Source organism: Mizuhopecten yessoensis, unplaced genomic scaffold (assembly GCF_002113885.1).
Source record: "Mizuhopecten yessoensis strain PY_sf001 unplaced genomic scaffold, ASM211388v2 scaffold716351, whole genome shotgun sequence".
NCBI lineage: Eukaryota > Metazoa > Mollusca > Bivalvia > Pectinida > Pectinidae > Mizuhopecten > Mizuhopecten yessoensis.
The window spans coordinates 902,657-925,659 of record NW_018480073.1 but is presented as its reverse complement, the minus strand read 5'-3'; the positions used below and the strand labels follow the sequence as shown (position 1 = coordinate 925,659).

The following is a 23,003-nucleotide window of genomic DNA, read 5'->3' as shown; positions in this document are numbered from 1 at the left end:
TTCTGCTATACAAACCGTTATTATATGATCTAGTCGATATTCTGCTATACAAACCGTTACTATATGTTCTAGTCGATATTCTGCTATACAAACCGTTACTATATGTTCTAGTCGTAACGGCCTACTCCTCCAGCTTACTAGTCCACTGATCAATTTGAAGGAAAAAGCCAGTCCTCTTGATCCATTTATCTGCGCCAAAATATTAATATTGATTTTGATTTCCTCAACATCTCTCTAACTCTCATTTCATATCAGATGTATGAGCATATTCCGTCTTTGCGTATTGCAGAGTTATCTTCTCTTGGGAGCAGGTATTGATTGTTACGTCATTGGTTTGTGCGATAAAATTACGTCGTTTTCTCAAAAAATGATGACGTTACACTCACAAACAAGTGACGCAACAATCAATACCTGCTACCAAGAGAAGATAACTCCGGTGCTGTACTTGTCGACACTTTATTTATTTTCAATTTCATTTTTTTATTCAATTTGAAATTGAAATTGAAATTGAAAATTGAAATTTGTTTTATTGATATTATACAAATTACCTTTATTGTTAAATATGTTTTCAACTACCCTCAAATTGCTTAAAACACATCGCCGGTCATAAATATAACATACCTCAGGAGGTGAAGAATTTAGTCTCACTTTTTGTATATCTTTGATAATTATTCAACTTTTGCTCATCATGTCAGGAGATATTGAATGCAATCCTGGACATAGCGAGTCGGAATCTGATTTATCCACGGTTTCCACGTGTTCGTCTAATTTTACTACTTTATTTGATGATGTCAAGTATACTTTTGTTCATCTCAATGTACAAAGTATGAAACAAAAAGTTGATATCTTATTCAGTGAACTAAATCATATAAATATTCTTTCATTCACCGAAACGTGGCTAAATCATGATGATATAAATTCAGATATTCGAATAGGCAGGGAGGAGGAATGTCTGTATCTGTGTACAATAGTATTCTTTCCAGACGTCGATCCGACCTAGAGTTACTCTCAGTTGAGTGTGTATGGTATCCGGAAAGTCGATTTTATATGGAACATTTTACAGGCCTCCTGACGAACCGATTTCATTTCTATATATCTATATATAGTAGATAATAAATAAATAAGTCCTTGAGAAGGAAAATATAGAATAAAACATAAAATTTTCAGATCGTCCGCTAGGCCTTTCTGCCTTCTAGGGCTTCTTCAGGCGGATATCTATCTATATATATATACTATATATACTATATATATATATATATATACTATATATAAATATATTTATATATACTATATATATATACTATATATATATGATCTATATTTATATTTATCACATACCTATGTAATCTAGTAATACAACAATTTTCTGTTGATGTTTTCTGTCGGTTTGAATCGCACATGTGTGATACAAGATGTTGTATCACCATACTAGCCGGAACTACTTTTTATGGGAATCCCCTTGTCATGGCAAACTGAAAAGTTCCCTGTATTTACAAAAAAGATCAAAGTTTATAAAATATTTGTATCTATCTCTACCAAATACGAAAGGACTGTGATACAAGCAGGACCACACACTTGTGTTTTTCTAACGAATCAGGAAGCACTCATTTATTGCGCGGGCGTATATATATATATATTCGTCCGCGCAATAAACTCGTTCTTTCTGATTCGTTAGAAAAACACAAGTAATATACGTCCGCGCAATAAATTAGTGCTTCCTGATTCGTTAGAAAAACACAAGTGTGTGGTCTTGCATATGTATAATATATGTCAGAGACGTCCAATCGCCGTTTAACAAAAAATGGAGGCGAATTAACATAAATCCTTTATACCTGTTTTCGATAATAAAATAAAGTTTAAACGAAACATAATGATATGGATGGTGCTGTTTATGTTGTCAACAATGTCGTGGATGTAAAGTAGGACCAGTATCGGGCCTATTGTTGTCCCTTGTGTCACCCCGGATATGACATCTGCATGCTGTTGTTTATACGTCACCGTCAACTACAACTTGTTCAGTTCTACTCCTGATGTTGTGGATACGTCACCGTCAACTACACCTTGTTCAGTTCTACTCCTGCTGTTGTGGATACGTCACCGTCAACTACAACTTGTTCAGTTCTACTCCTGCTGTTGTGGATACGTCACCATCAACTACACCTTGTTCAGTTCTACTCCTGCTGTTGTGGATACGTCACCGTCAACTACAACTTGTTCAGTTCTACTCCTGCTGTTGTGGATACGTCACCGTCAACTACAACTTGTTCAGTTCTACTCCTGCTGTTGTGTATACGTCACCATCAACTACACCTTGTTCAGTTCTACTCCTGCTGTTGTTTATACGTCACCGTCAACTACAACTTGTTCAGTTCTACTCCTGCTGTTGTGTATACGTCACCGTCAACTACAACTTGTTCAGTTCTACTCCTGCTGTTGTGTATACGTCACCGTCAACTACAACTTGTTCAGTTCTACTCCTGCTGTTGTGTATACGTCACCGTCAACTACAACTTGTTCAGTTCTACTCCTGCTGTTGTGTATACGTCACCGTCAACTACAACTTGTTCAGTTCTACTCCTGCTGTTGTGTATACGTCACCGTCAACTACAACTTGTTCAGTTCTACTCCTGCTGTTGTGTATACGTCACCGTCAACTACAACTTGTTCAGTTCTACTCCTGCTGTTGTGTATACGTCACCGTCAACTACAACTTGTTCAGTTCTACTCCTGCTGTTGTGTATACGTCACCGTCAACTACAACTTGTTCAGTTCTACTCCTGCTGTTGTGTATACGTCACCGTCAACTACAACTTGTTCAGTTCTACTCCTGCTGTTGTGTATACGTCACCGTCAACTACACCTTGTTCAGTTCTACTCCTGCTGTTGTTTATACGTCACCGTCAACTACAACTTGTTCAGTTCTACTCCTGCTGTTGTGGATGCGTCACCGTCAACTACAGCTTGTTCAGTTATACTCCTGCTGTTGTGGATACGTCACCTTCAACTACAAATTGTTCAGTTCTACTCCTGCTGTTGTGTATACGTCACCATCACCTACACCTTGTTCAGTTCTACTCCTGCTGTTGTTTATACGTCACCGTCAACTACAGCTTGTTCAGTTATACTCCTGCTGTTGTGGATACGTCACCTTCAACTACAAATTGTTCAGTTCTACTCCTGCTGTTGTGTATACGTCACCATCAACTACAGCTTGTTCAGTTCTACTCCTACTGTTGTTTATACGTCACCGTCAACTACAACTTGTTCAGCTCTACTACTGTTGGTGATGTGATGATGATAAATAATGATGATGATGATGATGATGATGATGATGATGATGATGATGAGGATGATATGTGCGAGTTAGTGTGAGTGTCCTTGATGATGATGATGATGAGGAGGATGTGTGCGAGTCATTGTGAGTGTGTCCTTGCAATNCTGCTGTTGTTTATACGTCACCGTCAACTACAACTTGTTCAGTTCTCCTTTNTAATTGCCATAAGTTGTAAAACTTCAGCAAATAAAGAACTTGAACTCCGCAGGGCGCCTTGGATCAACATTTTCACTCTGTTGTCTAGTCCGTAGAGTTGTAACTTCCGTTCTGCGTATATTCCGTCTTTGCGTATTGCAGAGTTATCTTCTCTTGGGAGCAGGTATTGATTGTTACGTCATTGGTTTTTGCGAGAAAATTACGTCGTTTTCTCAAAAATTGATGACGTTACTCTCACAAACAAGTGACGTAACAATCAATACCTGCTCCCAAGAGAAGATAACTCTGCAATACGCAAAGACGGAATAGAATGAAAACTAATCAAAAATAGATCAGAAATGGACATATGATGACACTCAATTAATTTCTCCAAGTACTACTTATACGAAATGGGAATAGATTAAGTACAAATTGCTTATATAGAAAGAAATGAAATTAATTTCTGTACATACATATATCTCGATTTAGTAATAAACCTTTCTCTTAATTAACTCTTAATTAAGCTGCAAAGCAATGTGAAGTACACACAATTCTGGAATATCACGCATAGGTGTAATCATATAAGAGCTAATAACTAACCTACCTGACCACAGCTTAGTAAATAAGCTGACCGCCGGTCAGTGACTCCAAGGCCCGATCCCGCATAGGTAAAAACACGTCTTCACTGGTCGGGAGTCGGCTCCGAAATGAAATACTTATACGAAATGTAAATAGATTAATTTTCAAAAGTACATAGATACGTAATGTAATCGTTAAGCAGATGTGTACATTTTAATTATTAAATAAACGTTAGCATTATGCTTAGGGAGCTATTTAAATACATGTTATATACTTGTATAATAGTGTACTTGCCAGTCTGGCAGGTTCTATGCTGCCAACGGTCACACACATCACAGCAGATCTAAGCCATGCTGTCTGTGTCGAACCACGGAGCAAAATATACGCAATGTTGGTTTATAACACAGTATTTAGAGATGTCCTATTCACGACAAGTGACCTGCTCAAAATTATCTACTCAAATAAGCATATTGGTTTCCATTGTGGGTATTTTTAAAACTTCTCAAAATGATCTCCTGAAATTGGCTTAAAACAACGCGGGCGTGCGCAGAAATCAAGTAAACAACGTCGCAATACGGCGACGTTTATGTGTACACAAGACTAAATGTGTTAACCTGGAAATTTAATATTTGCTGTATACCCGTATTGTAATTGTTTCATTTCACTATTCTGATTTATTTCTAAAATTAAATTCAATATATGTTATAATGTGTGTCGGCGTGAAGAAAATAACGCATTCCGTTTTTCGCTTTACAATGTACTTAAAACACAACACAAACACATTTTTTTTTATATAAAATTGATTTTAATGATATGCAAGAATAAGAAGAATCAATTTGTGACTTTAATCTAATAAAAATGAAAAGAATATACCAAACAATGTTTCACCCTAATTTTTTTGTTTTAAGACAATCTAGGGCAAAGCAATCTAGGGCGAAACAATCTAGGGCGAACCGGATTTCGGGCGAAACAATCCGGAACCGAGCTCGTAACGAGTGAGTGACCATCTGACCCCTGTCCCTCTGGTGGTCAGTATGTGTCCAGCAGGGCCTTCAGTGGATGTTACTTAAATACAAATGCACATCTATCGATTATGATGTTCTGTATGCTTGACAGAAGGGTTAGAAACCTTGTCCATTTCCGTTATTACTCGATATGATATCGAAACGGCTCGTAGGTATATCTCATCAATACAAGTACATGTGAACCAAGCCTATGGTCAAGGTCCGGCGTCTTCTTTCCGTTGGATAGAATATAAGCATCCACTGCGTCACCGGTTCGATTGATACTTAACAGTTACAATATCTTAGAAAGAAAAAGAAGAAAATAAAATATGTGATTTGGAATGTATTTTTACAACACATGCATTTAAGAGCGGAAATGATTTGTTAACTATGAGATATTTATCGTCACATGGCATCGTCAGTATATAACCCTACATGCTCATATAATGTACCACATTCAAATGATATCCATTAGGCTATGAATGCTATGAGCCGATTATTGACGTCATCATTGTTATGCCGCCATGATTGTTACGTTGGATACCACTGACCCGCCCTAGATAGATCGCTAGTCCATTCAAGGACCAAGCATATACGATACATTCAGTATTTGAATCAAATATTGAATAATAATAAATATCTTTGAATACATTATGAGATAAACAGATTCCAAAAAATTGTAAATATAGGCACGGAACTGCTAGCGCATTAGATTAAATTTGCCTTTGTCCAGTTGACATTCACATGCCCAATGAATGCCACCTGAAAACAGTTCAATGCTTAAATAGTCATTGTGTAATGAAATGTTGCATTGTTACGTATCATTGGATTCAGGGACGGGTAGTGAGGAAATCAAAATAGGCAAAAGATACTCCAACCACGAACATTGACCTACATAAGTTATAAGTCTGAGTTACCGGTACAGCTTTAGTAATGGCTGATACTCCAATGTACCTGTCAGTAGGCCGAGTACATAGGAACTGATGAATATATTAACAATGCCTCAAACTTCGTTAACAGCTGCCGGGTCGTCCCTATGGCAGTTATCATAAGTCAAATCGGCCGAAATTGGCCTTGTGGCAGTCAAACAATTAAACAGGAATGACCTTGAAATCGCAGTCGTTTATGAGAATCAAAACTAATAAAACTACCCTGATTATCCCTTTGGTAAAGAACCTCACTTTTAGTAAATCGTTAAATCAGATTTTAATGAGGGATTTTCGCTCTGTAATGATCCGCATTAGTAGCTCTGCTAACAGACATGTGTCGGCTATTTGAAAATGAAACAACAAACATGCGTGATGACACTGTGGTATATCTCGTCCTGGTGTGTTGATGCTGTGGTATATCTCGTCCCAGTGTGTTGATGCTGTGGTATATCTCGTCCTAGTGTGTTGATGCTGTGGTATATCTCGTCCCAGTGTGTTGATGCTGTGGTATATCTCGTCCTAGTGTGTTGATGCTGTGGTATATCTCGTCCCAGTGTGTTGATGCTGTAGTAGATCTCGTCCCAGTGTGTTGATGATGTGGTATATCTCGTCCTAGTGGGTTGATGATGTGGTATATCTCGTCCTAGTGTGTTGATGCTGTAGTATATCTCGTCCCAGTGTGTTGATGCTGTAGTATATCTCGTCCTTGTGTGTTGATGCTGTATTATATCTCGTCCCAGTGTGTTGATACTGTAGTATATGTCGTCCCAGTGTGTTGATGCTGTATTATATCTCGTCCTAGTGTTGATACTGTAGTATATCTCGTCCCAGTGTGTTGATACTGTAGTATATCTCGTCCCAGTGTGCTGATGCTGTGGTATATCTCGTCCTTGTGTGTTGATGCTGTGGTATATCTCGTCCTAGTGTGTTGATGCTGTGGTATATCTCGTCCCAGTGTGTTGATGCTGTGGTATATCTCGTCCTAGTGTGTTGATGCTGTATTATATCTTCTCCTGGTGTGTTGATGCTGTGGTATATCTCGTCCCAGTGTGTTGATGCTGTAGTATATCTCGTCCTAGTGTGTTGATGCTGTGGTATATCTCGTCCCAGTGTGTTGATGCTGTGGTATATCTCGTCCTGGTGTGTTGATGCTGTGGTATATCTCGTCCCAGTGTGTTGATGCTGTGGTATATCTCGTCCTAGTGTGTTGATGCTGTGGTATATCTCGTCCCAGTGTGTTGATGCTGTGGTATATCTCGTCCTAGTGTGTTGATGCTGTAGTATATCTCGTCCCAGTGTGTTGATGCTGTGGTATATCTCGTCCTAGTGTGTTGATGCTGTGGTATATCTCGTCCTAGTGTGTTGATGCTGTGGTATATCTCGTCCCAGTGTGTTGATGCTGTGGTATATCTCGTCCTAGTGTGTTGATGCTGTGGTATATCTCGTCCCAGTGTGTTGATGCTGTGGTATATCTCGTCCTAGTGTGTTGATGCTGTGGTATATCTCGTCCCAGTGTGTTGATGCTGTGGTATATCTCGTCCTAGTGTGTTGATGCTGTGGTATATCTCGTCCCAGTGTGTTGATGCTGTGGTATATCTCGTCCTAGTGTGTTGATGCTGTAGTATATCTCGTCCTAGTGTGTTGATGCTGTGGTATATCTCGTCCCAGTGTGTTGATGCTGTGGTATATCTCGTCCTAGTGTGTTGATGCTGTGGTATATCTCGTCCCAGTGTGTTGATGCTGTGGTATATCTCGTCCTAGTGTGTTGATGCTGTGGTATATCTCGTCCCAGTGTGTTGATGCTGTGGTATATCTCGTCCTAGTGTGTTGATGCTGTGGTATATCTCGTCCCAGTGTGTTGATGCTGTGGTATATCTCGTCCTAGTGTGTTGATGCTGTAGTATATCTCGTCCCAGTGTGTTGATGCTGTGGTATATCTCGTCCTTGTCTGTTGATGCTGTGGTATATCTCGTCCTAGTGTGTTGATGCTGTGGTATATCTCCTCCTAGTGTGTTGATGCTGTGGTATATCTCGTCCCAGTGTGTTGATGCTGTGGTATATCTCGTCCTAGTGTGTTGATGCTGTATTATATCTTCTCCTGGTGTGTTGATGCTGTGGTATATCTCGTCCCAGTGTGTTGATGCTGTAGTATATCTCGTCCTAGTGTGTTGATGCTGTGGTATATCTCGTCCCAGTGTGTTGATGCTGTGGTATATCTCGTCCTAGTGTGTTGATGCTGTGGTATATCTCGTCCCAGTGTGTTGATGCTGTGGTATATCTCGTCCTAGTGTGTTGATGCTGTAGTATATCTCGTCCCAGTGTGTTGATGCTGTGGTATATCTCGTCCTTGTCTGTTGATGCTGTGGTATATCTCGTCCTAGTGTGTTGATGCTGTGGTATATCTCGTCCTAGTGTGTTGATGCTGTGGTATATCTCGTCCCAGTGTGTTGATGCTGTGGTATATCTCGTCCTAGTGTGTTGATGCTGTATTATATCTTCTCCTGGTGTGTTGATGCTGTGGTATATCTCGTCCCAGTGTGTTGATGCTGTAGTATATCTCGTCCTAGTGTGTTGATGCTGTGGTATATCTCGTCCCAGTGTGTTGATGCTGTGGTATATCTCGTCCTAGTGTGTTGATGCTGTGGTATATCTCGTCCCAGTGTGTTGATGCTGTGGTATATCTCGTCCTAGTGTGTTGATGCTGTGGTATATCTCGTCCCAGTGTGTTGATGCTGTGGTATATCTCGTCCTAGTGTGTTGATGCTGTGGTATATCTCGTCCCAGTGTGTTGATGCTGTGGTATATCTCGTCCTAGTGTGTTGATGCTGTGGTATATCTCGTCCTAGTGTGTTGATGCTGTAGTATATCTCGTCCCAGTGTGTTGATGCTGTGGTATATCTCGTCCTAGTGTGTTGATGCTGTGGTATATCTCGTCCTAGTGTGTTGATGCTGTGGTATATCTCGTCCCAGTGTGTTGATGCTGTGGTATATCTCGTCCTAGTGTGTTGATGCTGTGGTATATCTCGTCCCAGTGTGTTGATGCTGTGGTATATCTCGTCCTAGTGTGTTGATGCTGTGGTATATCTCGTCCCAGTGTGTTGATGCTGTGGTATATCTCGTCCTAGTGTGTTGATGCTGTGGTATATCTCGTCCTAGTGTGTTGATGCTGTGGTATATCTCGTCCTAGTGTGTTGATGCTGTGGTATATCTCGTCCTAGTGTGTTGATGCTGTGGTATATCTCGTCCTAGTGTGTTGATGCTGTGGTATATCTCGTCCTAGTGTGTTGATGCTGTGGTATATCTCGTCCTAGTGTGTTGATGCTGTGGTATATCTCGTCCTAGTGTGTTGATGCTGTGGTATATCTCGTCCTAGTGTGTTGATGCTGTGGTATATCTCGTCCTAGTGTGTTGATGCTGTGGTATATCTCGTCCTAGTGTGTTGATGCTGTGGTATATCTCGTCCTAGTGTGTTGATGCTGTGGTATATCTCGTCCTAGTGTGTTGATGCTGTGGTATATCTCGTCCTAGTGTGTTGATGCTGTGGTATATCTCGTCCTAGTGTGTTGATGCTGTGGTATATCTCGTCCTAGTGTGTTGATGCTGTGGTATATCTCGTCCTAGTGTGTTGATGCTGTGGTATATCTCGTCCTAGTGTGTTGATGCTGTAGTATATCTCGTCCCAGTGTGTTGATGCTGTGGTATATCTCGTCCTAGTGTGTTGATGCTGTGGTATATCTCGTCCCAGTGTGTTGATGCTGTGGTATATCTCGTCCTAGTGTGTTGATGCTGTGGTATATCTCGTCCTAGTGTGTTGATGCTGTAGTATATCTCGTCCTAGTGTGTTGATGCTGTGGTATATCTCGTCCCAGTGTGTTGATGCTGTGGTATATCTCGTCCTAGTGTGTTGATGCTGTGGTATATCTCGTCCCAGTGTGTTGATGCTGTGGTATATCTCGTCCTAGTGTGTTGATGCTGTGGTATATCTCGTCCCAGTGTGTTGATGCTGTGGTATATCTCGTCCTAGTGTGTTGATGATGTGGTATATCTCCTCCTAGTGTGTTGATGCTGTGGTATATCTCGTCCCAGTGTGTTGATGCTGTAGTATATCTCGTCCCAGTGTGTTGATGCTGTGGTATATCTCGTCCTAGTGTGTTGATGCTGTGGTATATCTCGTCCCAGTGTGTTGATGCTGTGGTATATCTCGTCCTAGTGTGTTGATGCTGTGGTATATCTCGTCCTAGTGTGTTGATGCTGTGGTATATCTCGTCCCAGTGTGTTGATGCTGTGGTATATCTCGTCCTAGTGTGTTGATGCTGTGGTATATCTCGTCCCAGTGTGTTGATGCTGTGGTATATCTCGTCCTAGTGTGTTGATGCTGTGGTATATCTCGTCCCAGTGTGTTGATGCTGTGGTATATCTCGTCCTAGTGTGTTGATGCTGTGGTATATCTCGTCCCAGTGTGTTGATGCTGTGGTATATCTCGTCCTAGTGTGTTGATGCTGTAGTATATCTCGTCCCAGTGTGTTGATGCTGTAGTATATCTCGTCCTAGTGTGTTGATGCTGTGGTATATCTCGTCCCAGTGTGTTGATGCTGTGGTATATCTCGTCCTAGTGTGTTGATGCTGTGGTATATCTCGTCCCAGTGTGTTGATGCTGTGGTATATCTCGTCCTAGTGTGTTGATGCTGTGGTATATCTCGTCCCAGTGTGTTGATGCTGTGGTATATCTCGTCCTAGTGTGTTGATGCTGTAGTATATCTCGTCCCAGTGTGTTGATGCTGTGGTATATCTCGTCCTAGTGTGTTGATGCTGTGGTATATCTCGTCCCAGTGTGTTGATGCTGTGGTATATTTCGTCCCATTGTGTTGATGCTGTGGTATATCTCGTCCAAGTGTGTTGATGATGTGGTATATCTCGTCCCAGTGTGTTGATGATGTGGTATATCTCATCCTTGTGTGTTGATGCTGTGGTATATCTCGTCCCAGTGTGTTGATGCTGTGGTATGGTATTTCTTGTCCCAGTGTGTTGATGCTGTGGTATATCTCGTCCAAGTGTGTTGAGGATGTGGTATATCTCGTCCCAGTGTGTTGATGCTTTGGTATATCTCGTCCTTGTGTGTTGATGCTGTGGTATATCTCGTCCTTGTGTGTTGATGCTGTGGCATATCTCGTCCTTGTGTGTTGATTATGTGGTATATCTCGTCCCAGTGTGTTGATGCTGTGGTATAGCTCGTCCTAGTGTGTTGATGCTGTATTATATCTCGTCCTAGTGTTGATGCTGTATTATATCTCGTCCTAGTGTGTTGATGCTGTGGTATATCTCGTCCTTGTGTGTTGATGCTGTGGTATATCTCGTCCTTGTTTGTTGATGCTGTGGTATATCTCGTCCCAGTGTGTTGATGCTGTAGTATATCTCATCCTGGAGCGTTGATGCTGTATTATTCCTTGTCCAAGGAAAGTGACTGTATTATAAGGCATTCTTACTAGTTTCAAATTAACACAGGCAGTTCTGACATCGGTATACGCTACATTCACAGTGTATAATCCTAACAATATCAGTTCACGTGATCATTATGCGTGTCTTTGCACTGTTACTGCGGAGCCATCACTGTCACGTTTAATAGACCGTCATAATCAATGTATATCACTATATATACACATCCAACGGACAAAAACAAGGGCATAAATCTTAAATAAGTAGAATATTTATATGGCTTGAAGGCCAGACAGATTCAATTTAAAACGATTATATATTTTCATGAAATCAAAGTGAATCTTTTGACATTGCATTACTTTCTACGGACACGACGATGATACCAATCTGTAAATCAATTCATATACAATGTATGCTCCAGATTGCTAACATGCAACACTTTGAGACAATGAAGGTCCATAAATCCCCATTGCTTGGTACATATATATCGATAGACATGTAGAATTATATGTTCATGTTTAACCTTTGTGTAAATCTAGATATAATTTGGACGCAAATGCCTGTCAATTTGCTTTTAGAATGTGTTAAAAACAACAGTTATTTTGGTAACCTTCTTCATGCATTTGAATAGACATATTCACCAACGAAGTTTTCGCTTCATATGCACTACACGAAGCGAACACTTGGCTAGCAAAGATGTTGAATAGATTGAAATCGAACACCGTGGCGTTGTGTAATGTAGTCACGTGACGTGTATAATGCACGTGTGTATATACTTGTTTTATACAGATATACAAATGTGTCTTATGTCTTATATATGTGACTTATATATTTACCTATATTTTATACTGATCTTATACCTTAATTTATATCATAACAAAGCATGTGTCTTATATAGGGCCGCGGTGGCTAAGTGGCTAAGTGGTTAAGGCGTCTGACATTCTACTACCACTAGTCCTCCACCACTGGGTCGCGGGTTCGATACCAACGTGGGGTATTCGCCAGGCGCTGACCCGTGGTCGGTGTTTTTTCTCCGGGAACTCCGGCCTTCCTCCACCACTAAAACCTGTCACGTCCTTAAATAATCATTGCTGTTAGTAGGACGTAAATCACAAACAAACAAACAAATGTCTTGTTAAAGTATACGTGTCTTATACTTATGTGTCTTGTACAGATATATGTTTACATCTTATATACATATATTTGTGTGTGTCCTTAAGATATGCATTTTTGTTTGATAGAGATTTCGGTACGCGCCTTATACAGATATACTAATGGTTCTTTTATTGTTAAGTCAAACTTGTAATCAGGGACCAACCTCAGGAAATCAATTAAATTGTCTCTTACTACAGGTTCAGTATAGATAAATGTAGCTGCAATAAGACGTTTTACACGTGGCCTCTCGATTGTAGTGAAAACCAGTTTGAATATATGTACAAACAAACCTATTAAGTTGTCCCTTCCGGCAGGGGGTCACATAATACATGTTCGGTTGGCATGGAATTACCTGTAATTGAGATCTTCAAAAGTGTTCTTTTAACAGAGTTGGTATTTTACTACAGGTTTGTTTAGCATGGAAAAAATTGCATTTGAGAAATTCAAAAGTATTCTTTTAACACAGGTGGTCTCTTAATACAGGTTTGGTTAACATAGAAATAAATGTATTGATTTTCAAAAGTGTTCTCTTAACACAGGTGTTATCTTAATACAGGTTCGGTTAGCATGAAAGTAACTGTATTGGGGAATGTTTAAGAATGATCTCTTATAACAGGTGGTTTCTGAATAGAGACGGTCTCTTTAGCAGGTTTGACTATATAAATAGTGCCTTAAACGTATTTCTCTCGTTTACATATGTATATCCATCTTATGCATATGTAATTATCTATGTATTTCAGCTACAACCTGTGTCTGATACAGATATACAAAAGGATGTTGAAATACCAATTAAAAACATATTCATTAAATTAGTAGTTAAACTTTTAGCTTTTTAAACGCATCTTTGACCAATTTCAACTCAAAATAGCATTTCGTTTAGGCTTCGTTGACCTTTGTAAGTAGTAGACATTTAAGTCTTTGTGATAATTTATGCTTTCGTAAATAAATGTGTGCATAGATAAGGACTTTTAAAGTAAAATAAAAAATGAATAAACTTTACATGAATGCAGGTCCGACTTTATCTTTATTTTATACATATCGTACATTGTATCATTATTGGTTTTAATGTATCGTTTTACTTATCTTGTATGATGTAAAATACTGGCTGATTGCCGAACTTTCACATAAATACACGTGAAACCATTTCCCCCCAAGTATAAGGCAAATTTCTTACTGGTTTAAATCAAATTTGATTTGAAATATCATGTTTTTTCTAATTATATTCTTAATTAAGTATCTTTAAAAAGAGGTGCAAAGCAATTAATTTCCTTTAAATATAAATCAAAATTATTCCAGGAAATTGCATACTCAATTCGTGTCGTATCGGGCGGGATCTACCAACTCAATCAATGGCATTGCATGCTATTGATTCGCGACCTAATAACCTCACCCTCAAGCCTCGGTGTTCAGAAGCAGGTCTATTTAAGACCATTGCCACCTATTCCACAAGAAAATTTAAATTTGGAATATAAGAATACACCCTAACTAAAATGTTAACACGGGAAAAGATATCAGTAGTGTTGTGACGTTTTAATGTTCCAGTGAACAGATTCACACACAACTTAATATTTTCAATAAGGAGTTATTGTTCCAGAAAACAAAATTACCGCATTCATGGCTAACCCTGCATGCCGTGACATTTATAAAGCATGCATCTTTAACTCCACATGAAAACTGACAGAGGCTTAGTATAATATTTACGTAACATTTTTTTAATGGAGGATTTCATTTTTGTGCGGGATTAGATTGGTATTCTATGAAGGCAACTGTGTATAATATTGAATTTCCAATTTAGAAAATACTCCGTGGTTGTTGAATCACGTGCCGAACAGATAGTCCCATTATATCGTGCACGTTATAAATGAAACCAATTTATTTATTTTCTTGGCTTGGTGGACATATTTGATCATTATCGTCCACCGCCTTCCGCTATTGGGTTGATTTGTTTACACATTTGTGTTGGCAATAATTACCACTGTTCGGTTTAAGCAGTTATTCATATAGAATACATTCCATCAATTCATTTTTTATTTTTTTTTTCTAAATACGTGTTTGTTTCCTATCGCCTTACTTGGCATAACGTCAGGTTTGGCCTTGGTGTTTTGGTTTCGCTAATGCTAATGGGAGTAATGTTACGAGGTCTGTCCTCTGACCGAGACAAACCAATACCCCTCAAATTGGTGCGTACTGAACTCTGCCTGATGTTCAGCTATATATGAGGGATAGTAAGGTTGGCTATTTTGGTGTCAGAGTGATGGGATTTGGTTGGACGTTGTGCGTTGCCGTGTCTAGACCAACTTTTCCACGGTGCTGTTGTCACTTCCATGTACAGTCAAACCTTCTATAGCGGTCATCTGCTATAAACAATCACCTGTCGACAGCGGTCACTTTCATCCCCCAATGAAAATCTTTATATCAATACACTGGAACTAGCAGCCACCTGTAAAAAAACAATCACCTGTCGTCAGCGGTCACTTTCATCCCCTAGCGAAAATCTGTATATCAATACACTGGAAATAGCGGCCACCTGTAAAAAAACAACCACCTGTCATCAGCGGTCACTTTCATCCCCTAGCGAAAATATGTATATTAATACACTGGAATTAGCGGCCTACTAAAATCAACAATCACCTGTCCTCAGCGGTCACTTTCATCCCCTAGCGAAAATCTATATATCAATACACTGGAATTAGCGGCCACCTGTAAAAAACAATCACCTGTCCTCAGCGGTCACTTTCATTTTCTCCCCAACGAACCAACATTTCAATACACCGGAAAAGCGGCCGCCTCTTTAACGCGACCAGCGGTCACTTATTGTTGTTAGTGTGGACGGAAGGGCGCAAGGGGTCCTAATGTGGGAGGAAACCGGAATACTTAAATTCATACCCGTCAAACTATTCCATCTTGTAAGTTTTAGCGGGCATGAAACATTGAATTGGTGAAAGTAAAGGACGGTGAACTGTTCAGGTCGGATTCGGCCTAGTCCAGGGATGAGGTGTGATACTTGACTGTGTAGACATCGACCCAATCATCACTGGTCGGCGCGTGGTGAGCTAGTATTATGCTAGATAAATGCATACATGAATACCTTTTCTATTTATAGAGTTAATGAATGAGATTTAAGGTGATCTTCATTTACGTTTTTAGTTTGAGAACATTGAACATTGAACTTTCTATAAAGTTGATAATAGATACAGGATGCCAGAAAGGACCTGTTCTACCCCACTGCATGATTGCGTGAGGCGACTTATAAGGAACCTACGTAATAAATGACGGTCGATTTTTTCCTACTGGTAATGTTTTCACGGTTTTTCTCTTCACCCTTCGTCGTCTGTCCTAAAATGCGTTATGTCGTCAACAAACAACACAACCTTTTATCATTGATTGGTAGTCCCGTCGGTTTAACTCGTGCTGTCAAAACAACGATCACAGAAATTCAGGAATCTTCCTTCATAACCAATGCTTTATATTAGAATGATCCACTGCAAGTGTTTTATCCATGGTGTACTGCGACTGAGTGAACAATACAAAACGAAAAGACAAAAATCAATCATTATTATTTTTTCCTTTTTTTGCGTAATTTACGCTTTTTTTTGTGTGTGCGAAAGAGCAGAAATAAGATCGCTTATTAACGGGTTACTTTTTATGTGTCGTTTGTCGTTCTCTGTCCCTAATAAGTGTCAGATAACGTCCTTTTGTGGCTCAAGAGCGCCAATTACATGTAAGAAGTGTACACTCTTGTCCTTTCAGGCGAAAGCAGCGACCTCATGAAAACTAAACGGAAATTACATTTCTCAGGGTTATTGTACAAAATTCTATGTCACAAAACTAGTAAGCCAGTCGATTTACATGTTTAAAACCAATTAGCCAACACACGATATTTGTTTATCAGTAGTGTAAGACGACAAGGTCTTTAGATTATTTTCAAGGAAGAATACAAAATGTGTTTCAGGTATTAGTCATTAGTCATATTTTTGGGTGGTCGGGTGGCGCATTGAATAGCGCGTTTGTTTTTCACCAAGACGGCCGGGGTTCGATTCCCCGATCGGACTTCAAAAGGTTAACGGTCCAACTGCCCGATTGCATGGGTTTTCTCTGGGTACTCCGGTTACCTCCCATATTAAGACCCCCCGCGCGCTAACATCGGGACCAACAAGAATGATTTATATAAGTTGACAAAACTTGTTTCATAACTGTTGTAAAATAAATTAAGTTTATATTTTAAGTTATAAATAAGATAACAATCTCTGATATAGGACGTGAGGTAGCCAGCACCCGAAATGGCTAAGGCATACCACTCAATGAACTCATACCGGCCGGTGTCTGATTATTCTGAGCGACGATAAAACATGGCAAATAGCGGTGGTGGTTTCCACGACAAATTATCGGGGAGCTGCAATGCATTATGGGGAAAAAAACTATGGTAGTGACACCGTATCATCAAATGACGATAAATGGAGCGATTTCGAATAAATTTCAAGAAATTGTCGTAACGAATTTCAGGACTGCCAATAAGAACATTATATGGCGTTATTAAAACAAATTAAAGATCACCACAATATGAACAAGGCGATGCACTCATTATCAAGCACTGAGAAGATTCTGGAGCTTTACCTCATTGTTCGAAATGGACTCTTAATGTATTTAAGTATTCAGGGTGATTAAGTCTAAATTAAATGAAGATTATTCCTAAACGTGTTTATTTTTTTCAGAATGGTACAGTATGTGTAGACTGTATACAGGTTAATATAACACAGTTAAGTATATATGTTTATGTGCGGTGTTTCAATGACTAGTATATAGTCAGTCACCTTTATCAGACAAACGACTAGTAAAGTGTCCAAGGTGTAAAATGTGCCCGAGTTGGCAATAAAATCACCGTCGATTCGGCTAAGCTATGAACGTACGTACACTTATTAGTGTTATAAGTGTACGAAATGGTGATCATATCTTCAAGTCGATTCGGTACGCTACATCTATAATAGTTGGTAGCTATTTTCTAGTGTTTATGAAGGTGCCAGTCAAATGTGTTTATCATTAGTTCTTTGACACCGACTGCTATCAGTAGTGCTGGTCTTGGACGAATAGTATTCGATATTGATTTCGACAGTGATCTATAGTCTGTGTCGTGGGTGATAAATTAACGTCATTGAACGTGACGACACATTGTAAGTCGTGGGCATATATGTACCATTTGTTCTCTCTCCGACGTTCGTCTGTAATTCATTAACGCTATGTGTTAATTCCCCAATATTCTGGCTCCAACACGGAATCTGACAAACTGCGATCGAGGGCACCCTTTTGTTAGGAATAAATAGGTGGACTTTTTGTATAATCCGTATCACTGATTTCCGGTCGTTATCACTTACGTCCGGTCGTTAGGTGAAATTCCCTCTCAACATCCGGTTGTATAAATGTTGCATAACCACAAATCGTGATAAACGGATAATTCCCGACTGTGTTTGTGTGATATCGTCCTGTCTTTTGTACTGACATATTGTGTCTGCTGACTAATAATGTTGATCTAATTAATACACAAGTAGTGAAGTGGGAGGGACCACTATTCTGGTTGTACATCTGTGTTTATACGAGTAAATAGGCGAGGCATTTGGCAAACACGCGTAACTAATGGATGACATGCTACAGACCATTGACCAACTGAGGGAGGACAATATTTCTATTAAAGTACAATGCTCGAAATGTAACAATCTGTACGAGAAAATTAATGTTCTACCGAACTTCATCAAATACTGTATACTGGGAAACTGTCGACTAGTCTGAAATTTTAGCCCTTCACCGGTAGAATCTTTTTTCGCGAAGTGTTGATTTCGCCCTTCACATGTTATTGCAATTGTGTAACCGAAAATCTTAAAAAAAATGAACAAAACAAAATGGCAGTGGTACGGGGATCCTTAAAAGAAAACAAATACAAATGGCAGTGGTACGGGGATCCTTAAGAAAAAACAAACAAAACAAAATGGCAGTGGTACGGGGATCCTTAAAAGAAAACAAATACAAAGGGCAGTGGTACGGGCATCATTAAGAAAAAGTAAAAAAGGAAATACTGATATCTCTTGTGCCGTAAATAGTAGATTTTGTTATAGAAGAGAGGTCTTTATCTGTGTATCACCATACAAGAACAATGTTGAACACCTCGGGTGTTATTATAAATCAAGATAATCATGTAACCCGAATGTAATTACTCGTAGCCGTCACTAGTGTCGTAGAACAGTATGGTCGAGCAATCTTAATGATATGGATTGTCATAAGCTTGTTTCCAGCAGCGAACTTGTATAATTAACAGAAAAAGAATTCATAGTAAAGATGTGATGCTGAAAATATGAAAATCGCTACTGTGAAAATTTGTAAGAGTTGTGCTCCCCGTTGATCCGAATCAAAATCTTCCTGAAGTTGTCACAATCGATAACCGTTATATCTTTGAGCGAGTAACCATGCTGCAACGAACCTATTGACCTCAATTTTGTGGCAGGTTTTGTTGATATTTTTTCTAAAGTCTGTAGATGCTGATAAACAAACACTACACATTATGTATGTATTTTGAAAAAAAAGATGATTGAAAAATTGATTTATGTTGAAATCCCTATATACATCATTGCATACCCTACCAATCTGTTAATGTCTCGAGTTGTTGAATCTTTAAAATGCTTTAGAGGAAGGAGTGGGGGAAACGTGCTGTGACTCTATTTTTATAGAGACAAGAAGCTGTTAACGGATTTATTTGTCAATATTTACGAATTGATTTGTATCCAAAATGGATTATGACACAAAAGGAAACCACATTTCAAAAAAATAAATCCCCCATGCTGTTCATTTGGCGTTTCAAGACAATAATTGATTTTTAAAGGACATTATTGCATCACGGGATACTCTGACAAAACAACACTGATTGGTTGCCATGGGAGACACTTTCGCTATTTGTTTCGGTTGTTTGTTAAGTCGAATTTGAATTTCGTTTCATTCAAAAGAAGTGCGTAGCGATTTGGACGAGTAAAATATAACTATGAGTAATTCTGATCATATTGATCTTAACCTGGTTTCACGAATGGTCCTTATCTTAAGTAGTTCTGTCCCACTGCACAGTGGTTTTTTTTTTTTTTCAATATATACGATAACCTCCCTTTAACTTCAGTTTGGTATAACTGTAGCACATTTGGGCCAGACCACTTGATCTGGTAGCTCAATATATATATTGTATAACAATATGAAGTCCAGGGCCCGTATTCATGAAACCGTTATCATGCTCAAACAGGGATTCTGTGCTCAAGCCAACTTTCTTGTAAATCGCTTAAATCATGTAAAACAATCAAAAAGTCAAATGTAAACATTGAAACAGTAGTTAGCAGTAAACAGTAGTTAGCAGTAAACAGTAGTTAGCAGTAAACAGTAGTAAGCTTCAAGTCTCTTCAAAATGTTTCCAAAGCATTGACAAAACAAGATGTATTTATTAAGTTACAACAAGAACAAGAAAATTAGGCTTGAGCACAAAATCCATGCTTGAGCATGAGAACGGTTTCATGAATACGGGCCCTGGGTTCAAATCTCTTGCTAGCTCCTCTGAATTTTTACACCTAAAACACCGTTGTTAATTATATTTTGTTTATTTTATGTCTATTATTTCTAATAAATGTCCCACAAGGTTTGGTTTTCATTTCGAAAATTGATAAAACAGTTTCCGTACTTAGTTACAAGTTTTAGGAGCCGTGCGGGGATCTTTAAGGAAATCCCATGTCTTAGGATTCTCTTTTGGACAGCATAACTTATGTTTCGAAAGAAACCCCCTAAAAGCTAAGCCATTACTGTAAAAAATAATTATAAATTTTTAGTTTAGTTTTCCTTTAGTTAACGATGGTTCGTTTAACTGGTGTTTGACGGATACACTTAACTACTCTGGAGAAGTAATACTAGCAGCCATACCTGGGTTATTAACACAAAAATAAAGTATTCATAATTTTATTCCTTTCTCTTACATGATTTAATGAATATTTATAACTGCACACAGCTTGACTAGATTCATTTGATCATTAAATTTAAGTATATGGACGATGCATGAATATTTAAAAGGGGAAATCATTTGTAATAACATTGTAGTTTCCTTATTCATCGTGTATTGCCTTCTATTGAACGAGTCCGCCTAGGGTATAGAGAGTGAACAAAGTAACTATTTAATAGGCTGCTTTTATTTTCTACGGCGCAATAAATGATTAAACTACGGAATATATTATACCCACAAGCAAACTATTTTAAGCACAGTGATTGACTTTTAAAAATTGCCGCTGCTCCTTTTGTGATTTTGTTTGTTTTGATAAGTCATAAAATATCCATAAATAACCTGTGTAATCAGTTCATGGTCCCAACGTTGCCAATAACGCATTGAGTTTGTTACTCTAGAAGTTGTTGCTGACACTTTAAGCGCCTTGTTATAAAGGCAGACCATTGATGTGTATTGGTATGCGGTTTTCGATGGTGTATTGTTTCTGACACATTATTATCAATATGGAGGTTAGATTGAAAATATTTCTCTATTGTACTTTCCAGATTGATAATTACAATTAGAAGCTAATTCCTTTTTGCCATCTGAATGATTTATCAGTACCCAATTTAAAAATAGGTTGCGATAAAACCGTCACTCGGCAAAGGCAAATTGAAGGAGCCGCACTCTCTCTATCTGTGTGCCCGTCTGTATGTGTTTCTGTCTCTCTGTCTTTCTCTATTTCTCTGCCTGAGGCTCGAGTGTCTCTCTCTATCTCCCTCTCTCTGTGTCCGTCTTTCTTTCTGTCTCTTTGTCTGTATGTGTTTCTGTCTCTCTGTCTTTCTGTATCCTTCTGCCTGAGGCCCGAGTGTCTCTCTCTATCTCCCTCTCTCTGTGTCCGTCTTTCTATCTGTCTCTTTATCTGTATGTGTTTCTGTCTCTCTGTCTTTCTCTATCTCCCTGCCTGAGACCTGAATGTCTCTCTCTTTCTCCCCCTCTCTGTGTCTCTTGTCTGTCTGCGTGTCTCTATTTCTACCTGAGTGTCTCTCTCATTCTCCCTCTCTCTCTCCGTCCGTTTCTCTATCTGTCTCTTTGAAAAGAACGATTTGATATTTATTTTCAATGAATATTTAAACGTTAAATGCTATTCAGACGTCAAACAATATGTTGTATTAGATACGTAAGTGGGTTTTTTCACAGAAATAAAACAAAAAAACCAGACAGAGGTATCCTTACGAGGATTCTAAAAACCAAAATTTAGATCAACAGACAATTTTCACAGACGAGCAAACTTTTGTTGCTATAGGACAACAAACTACTTTTGTGATATACATAGGATCTGAACATCGAATCAAAATCAAGGACATTCATGCTTGCTTAACATATAGCTTCGTTATCGATCACTTTAAGCATCATGATCGCCAAACTTCCCGCCATATAGTAAACTAAGCAAACATTAATGACATTTCATCCTTTTTTTTTTAAATTATATTTTCCAAAATTTTATGACGTAAACATATATATATACATACGATGTACTTGGGCGTCTAGAATCACCTTTAAATAATGTACATACTGTTGAAAATATTCGATCAAGTATCAGTACTCGTCATACATATATATTAACAAATAAGTATACATTTACATTTTTTTATATATAAAAAATTACTTCCGGATATTTTTGTCCGTATTCTATTCTTATTATTATTGTATACAATCTAGTTCTGATTTCCGGTAAGAGAGAGTCACGATGGTGAACAGACTTCGCCCAAACGTTATTATTAATGACATTTACTCACTACAATGTACATTGAATCGTATATAAATATCAAAACATATGTAGTGCATTAACACATAACGGGGTAGTGGCAAAAATATAGAATATCGAGGTTCCCCAGCGAGTAATGGTTGGTTATCATGTTTACTTAACTCGGGTTAGCTAATCTTCAAATAGTATAAAGAAACGAAGTTTACTGAGTGTCTTTTACAATTTGAAAATTAACTAACGAGAGTTAGATAAACGTGATAACCAATTGCAATCATCACGAGTTTGGGGACCTGTTTCTCCCATAACGTTCGTATTTTAACTGAACATAACAGCACATTTTCCCCTTGGAAAAAACATCATGTGTGTTTTCGATGGGGAATCAATTGTCATGGAGCATGACGTCACAATGGAGAATGACGTCGAAAAGCATTGTAATGTGACATCATAAATCAAAGATTGACCAATGAAATCACGTCCAGGGCGTTACCCAGTAGTGGGTAACCAACAATATGTAGACCAAATCCTAGAAGCTTTATCCAATGAGTCGGGAGTGCGGAAACCTACAGTGGTGGTGGGGGAAATAGGAACCACCCTTGATGTCCATTTAGTATGTAACTGTAGCACAGTTGGGGCAGAACACTTTCGTTGAAGAGGTAGCTCAGTTAGTTAAAGGTCC

General features: G+C 38.7%; 1 protein-coding gene across 1 annotated transcript in view; it reads left to right on the top strand.

Moving 5' to 3' along the window:
- Positions 1-23,003, top strand: part of LOC110443547 — a 53,351-nt gene that overhangs the window by 28,796 nt on the left and 1,552 nt on the right. The window lies entirely within an intron of this gene.